Genomic DNA, 6420 nt, shown 5'->3' with positions numbered 1-6420 from the left:
CTATATCAGTGTTAGGGAGTTTATATCGCATTATCGCCAAGGTCTTAGCTAACAGGATGCGGTCAATTGCCCCTAGGATTTTCTCAGAGGCTCAGTTCGCCTTCATTCCTAACAGAAGACTTCAACATTCCTTCATTTTGGCCACAGAAGTGTTGCACTCTCTCAAGATCAGCGGGGGGGCCTTTTTCACTCTGAAGCTTGACTTTCATAAAGCCTACGACTCGGTTCATTGGCCGTTCCTCTTCAACATGTTGGCAAACTTGGGCTTCGGTAGGCGTTTCTCTAGCTGGGTGCATGAGCTGGTAACCAATGCTCAATCACAGTTTCAGATCAATGGGGTCAAGGGAAAACAGTTCAAACTTGGTCGTGGTCTTCGGCAAGGATGTCCTCTGTCTCCGTTACTCTTTAACGTTGTCTCTGAAGGCCTGGTGGTCTTGGTTAAGAGGGCAGTGGAGGGTGATCTAATTGAATCTCTCGGTATTCAAGAGTGTCGTAGTCAGATCCTGACATACGCTGATGACATAATTATCTTCGGAAGGGCCTCCATCCAACAAATGTTAAGATTCAAGCTTGTCCTTCTTTTTTTCCAATCGATGTCAGGTCTATCCTTGAACTACGAGAAGTGTTGTCTTTCCATGGTCAACGCCCCTGCTTCAATGTTGGACTTGGGCCAGCGGATATTCGGATGCTTGGTTTCGAATAACTCTTTCTCTTATCTGGGCCTGCCGCTTCAAATCAGTCGTGTATCAACGGCAGCCTGGAGCACCACTATCCAAAGGGTTCAGGAAAAAATTTTGGGCTGGCAAGCGTCCTACCTTTCTATCGCAGGTAGACTAACTCTCATTAAGCACGTTCTTTCTACTATGCCAGAATATTTTATGTCTATGTTCCTGATGCCCATGGGGGTTAGTAAGAAGATAACTCAGGTAGTGACGCACTTCCTGTGGTCTGGGCGTGGTCCAAAAAACAAGCGCCACCTAATAGGGTGGGACACTCTTCGACTACCCCAAAATAGGGGGGTTTGGGAATCAAGGACCCTCGACTGAGGAGTATGATTCTTGTCGTGAAGCAGAGTTGGCTTGCACACCAACCTGGGTCTCCGTGTGCAAGCGTGCTTCTAGCTAAATACGGTGGTGTGGAATCATTGGTGGGGGTCACAAGCATGCGTCAGCGATCTATGTCAAAGCTTCGGCGATCATGGATCCAAGCATGGTCTGCAGTTCTGTCTCATAATGGCATTGTTGAATCACAGTCTCCGTTCTTTGGTCGTAACCTTGCTCCGAACGGATTTTTTCGTTCTAAAGAAGGCTACCTCGCTCTCCTTCCGTCGGGGGTGGACCGGTTTCCGACGAACCTGATCTGGGGCAAGGGTCCCACTCCGAGATCATGTTTCCTGGCTTGGCTAATCTTACACAATCGGGTGCAGACTGACATCTTCCTCAAATCCATCGGATTTCATCTGCCGAGTAAATGTGTGTTGTGTGAGGCGGCTGAAGAATCTGACTTTCACCTTTTTTGGGAGTGCTCTGTTTTTCAAAACATCTTTAAGGTGACTTGAAATAAGCCAGGGGTCAGCGTGCGTCAGGAATCGTTCGCCAATGATTTGTTGTGGGGTCCTCAACCAGTTCGTCATTGCAACAAATGGCGTATTATTTGGCGAACTTGGCTTCTCTCGTCATGGTGGGTCGTATGGATGACTCGCAACAACGCTATTTTTCGGCATATTCCGGCAGTGTTCAACAACATGGTGAACCTTATTTTGGCGGACGTATACGCCATTCTCCGCATCAACATCCCTGATCTGCAACACCATCTACCTCCAGGGACCATTCATGATCCTGGGTGATGCTCGTCGCCTAACTGTATTTGCTTCTTGTTTTTTCTTCATTCTCTACTTGCATATCTCCTTTTCTTTTTTCCTTTTTTGGCTCTCCTTGGCATGTCTTGGGCCCGTGTTTGGTTTCTCGGTAGGTTCAATGTTGGTTGAACCTGTTTTCGTTTCGTAATGTTGATGGTTATAGTTCGGCTCTCTCTCTCTCTCTCTCTCTCTCTCTCTCTCTCTATATATATATATATATATATATATATATATATATATATATATATATATATATATATATATATATATATATATATATATATATATGATTTATGAAAAAAGTTGGGTTTCAAACTCATGAGTTTCTTTTTTCAGATCTGACATTCTAAATGTGATTTACATGTTTAGTTTAATAGAAACCAATCCTCATATCATATTTTCCCAACATGTCTTTTTTTTGCAGATCTGTCATTCTATAGATGTGATCTACATGTTTAGTTTAAAAACACCGATCCTCTTATCATGTTTTACTAGCATGTATGCTTGGATTCTTTGAAAATTGAAAAAATCAACAACATACAATGCATCAAATCCTCAAAAATAATATTTTTAGGCTGAAAAATACAATATAGGTGTCCATTCTTACTATTTGATCATTCTGAACACATATTATACTAGTATTAGATAAAGTTGAAGAAGATGCATTCTTCTTTATCATCGGTATCCCCCTTTTCTTTTCTTTTTGCCAAAAGTTGTCCAACCAGTTGTTAAATTTTACCCGGTTGTTTTTTATTTTAACTGTCTTTTAAACTTTGTTTAATGTAATAATTTTATTAACGGAATTATTGTTTTTGAAGGAACGGTAAAATCACATTTATTTCAACTGTTAAAATAAAAAGTGCTTAGGGCAATGAGGTATCGACCCCCACCACAACAACAAGGGCAGGGTAGACGGTGAAAATACGGCGAATCCAACTCAGATCCGTATCCAGCCACCTGAGGGCTGCGATATGAAATATATCTGAATTATAAAAGAAACCTCTATTTTCTTGATAAAGTCGAATGCTAACCTTCTCTTTTCTTTCTTCGCCTTTTTTTTTTCAAATTGTTTTTGGGCAGTTATTTGCCAAGAAAAAGTAAACAGTGAAAAGATAAAAAAAAGCATATGCTAGCCAGGGATGTCAATAGTTGGATATGAGTTGAATATCGGCCTGAATCCAAATCTGTTTAGTCTGATTCCATAGAGCAAATAACACTCGATTAGTAAATTGGATTCAAATCCGATTTTCAGTCTGACATCCAAATCTAACAGATAACAGATAATTAATCCGAGTCCAATTACATATAAAATTATATCCTATTTAGCTAGTCAGATCCTGGTTATGTTACATTTTTTCATCCGACTCTAAATTCAATTGCAGAACCAATTAATATCCGATCAAGTCAAATTCAGTAATGCCTACATTCAAACCCAAATCCAACCTGATTACATCCCTACATTACCAGCTCATTTGGAGTATGAATTAAAAAAAAATTATAGGGGGGCAATGATGAAACCATTTCCTAGAGTCTTTGATATGAGCATATGACAAAATTTGATATGAGCATTGGAACGGTTGTTTGTTGCGAACCATAAGGTATTTCCTATATGGTAGTCAATTGTTTGTTAGGACCATTGCTCACTAGGCAAGGCCCTACCTACCTAAGGAAGGTGATTGCCTGCTTGAATTAACTCAAAGGACCCGTCGGTCGTCAAGGGACCAAATGAATTCTTGGTGGTTTAATGTCATTTTAAACTGGTTAAGGCTTGCCTGAGGATGGTGGCTGGCTTCTTGACTTCTTAGTCATCAAGGTATCAAATGCTTTCCCCATGTCCTCTAGGGCAGGTTTGTGTGTCACTAAAAATGGCTGTTTTCGGCGAAGTACCGTACATTTTGCGGGGCTCATTATGACAACACAAACAGCGAAAACTACCGTTTCTGCATAAAACCCTCGATGGGCATGCCAAAATACACACTCAAGGTGGGTTTTATGCGAAAATGGTTTCCGTAGGGGGGTCCAATTTCGTTTCCGCGGCAAGCCTTTCTACGAAAGGGGGTAGCGTGGCACCCCCTTCCATAACATGCAAATGCCCCCTAGTGTAGGGATGGCACTGTATTAGGCTGGTGCAGGGTACAAGCTCTCCACCCTGCCCCGTCTCAATTTTTTTCTTTCATTCTTGCCTACATTCTTGTACGGGTTCTGATTTTCATCTTTATCCTTGGTCCATTCTTTGTTTTATGTCCTCCCAAATGCCGTGGGTTCAAATCCATGTTTTTCTCCTGGTCCATCACCATCCTTATGCCATTGGGTACAAACTGGTTAGAGGAAGGAGAGAGAAGAGAAAGAGATCATCCAACTTAAGGTTAGAAAACAATATATATATATATATAGAGAGAGAGATCATATTCAAAAAATGAGTGTAGCTGAGATGCGTTAGATAAATGTGTAAAAATACAATAAAAGATAAGATTCAGAACGAGAAGATACATAAGAAGGTAGGTGTTGCATCCATTGAAAATAAGATGAGAGAGAATCGTTTACGGCGGTTTGGACATATTCGGCGAAGGTCTAATGATGCTCCAGTTAGAAGGATGAAAAAATGGAAAAATATATTAGTTAAAAGAGGTCGGAGAAGACTTGGATGGAGATGATAGAAAAGGATATGAATGCTTTGAACCTCACCGAGAACATGGCATTGGATAAAAATAAATAGAGGAGAAGGATTCACGTGAAAGACCCAGAATGATTTTCTTTTTTGGTTCATATCGCCCACCCCAATTGTTTTGGGATGAAGGCGTAGTTATTGTTGTTGATATATATATACAAAGAGAGAGTATGCTAAACCACGTGCTAAATAGATTTTTTTGGGTTTTTTCATTTTATTTTTAAATTTTAACCTTACAGATGTGATCTATGTACTTTGTTTTATAGGGATCGGTTCTTCTTGAAGCATTTGATTCCAACACATGTATGAGCTTTTATAAAGTTTAAAAAAATCAACCCTCCAAAATCTTTTTAAAATTTTAGAGGCTCCAAACATCATTTTTTTCATAGAAAATACATGATCCGGGTGTGGATTCTTAGTAAATTAACCATGCACAACACATTTATAAGGTTGAAACCGCATAAAAAGCACCGGAGAAGCTGAAAAACCCATTTAGCATGCGGTTTAGCACTGTATATATATACGTAAAGAATTTAAATATTATTTTATAAAATATTAAAGATATATTAGTAATTTTAATAATAAGATTGGAGACAGAGAAAAGAATAAGTCCAACCCTGCCTCCATCCCCGCACCATACGGGTTTTGATTTTTACTTTGATCCTTAGTCCATTTTCCGTTTCATATCCTCCATCCCCGCCCCAAATTGAGCGGGTTGGGATTCCCATTTCCTCCCGTCCACGAACATCCATAACTACAAAGCATGTGAATTATATGATTAGGATGGTTTGTTGTTATCCATTTGAACTGAACCCACAAAAGACAGGCAGGGACAGGAGACTTTGTTCATTTGTTGGAAGTGGTGAATGGAGGACAAAAGAAATTGAGCTAAATATGAGCCTTGATTTGTGGAAGACAATGGATTAGGTGCACTACCTAATCACATGCATGACATTCTGCTAGTGTTTTTGCTGCTATTGATTCTTTGTCTTTGTTAGAGGAGGTATCATAGTCCAGAAAAGATCCGACTATATGTTGTACCCAGATCCTGATCCAAGATAAGTGTGTAACCAAACCCGTAACATGGAATCCAATTGGATCCTGTTTTTCTTTATGTGGAAAGCATTGGTTGGATCCAGAACAACTGCTATACTTTTCCATTAGTTGGATAAGTATGTTCACTACATATTGATTTGGATCTGATTTTTTACCTCTATGGATTGACCCTATACCCGACTTTCATATGTTGATATTTCCAGTTTCTACATCTAACAGTGTTATTATTTAGTAAAAATGGGCTGGACCCAGATGAATGTCTGGGCCAGATTTATCATTAAGTTTCGATCCGGGTCTGGTCATGTGTCCTCAGACATGGTCCAAGGTCATCATAACCATGATGGGTCAATGGTCAACTACACCGTATGTAATGGCCAGAGCAAACAGATCAGACAAAATGGTCGTTGGTTCTACCACTGGATGATTATGAGTCTATCTTTGACCAAAAGCATATTGGGATTGGCCACAGATGAACTTGGTCTGGCCCTAAAATAGTTAGGGTCCTTAGTTTTAGCTATATACATTTTTTTAAAGGCAAGTTGGGTTAGGCAGACCCCTACCAGTTATACAACGATACCATTGGGATTTGATCTTGCAACCTCCCAACACAAGGTGACATGCACTAGCTGCTCCTACCAGACCGGACAAGCGGAGCCACAGTTGGTGTCTTGCCTTTTTTTGAGTTCAGATCCCAGATTTTGTATCATGTTACACCTAGCATCCAAGCTAGTTCAGGAATTCAATGGGCTAATACTTTCAACTTACATCAGAACCTCAAATGAAAGATATCAAAAAACAATGAATCATGATAAATCACCGGACTAAAGAGCCATGGGAT

This window comes from Nuphar pumila, chromosome 10 (assembly GCF_984573655.1).
Source record: "Nuphar pumila chromosome 10, dmNupPumi1.hap1.1, whole genome shotgun sequence".
Lineage (NCBI taxonomy): Eukaryota > Viridiplantae > Streptophyta > Magnoliopsida > Nymphaeales > Nymphaeaceae > Nuphar > Nuphar pumila.
Note: the sequence above shows the minus strand (reverse complement) of the source record.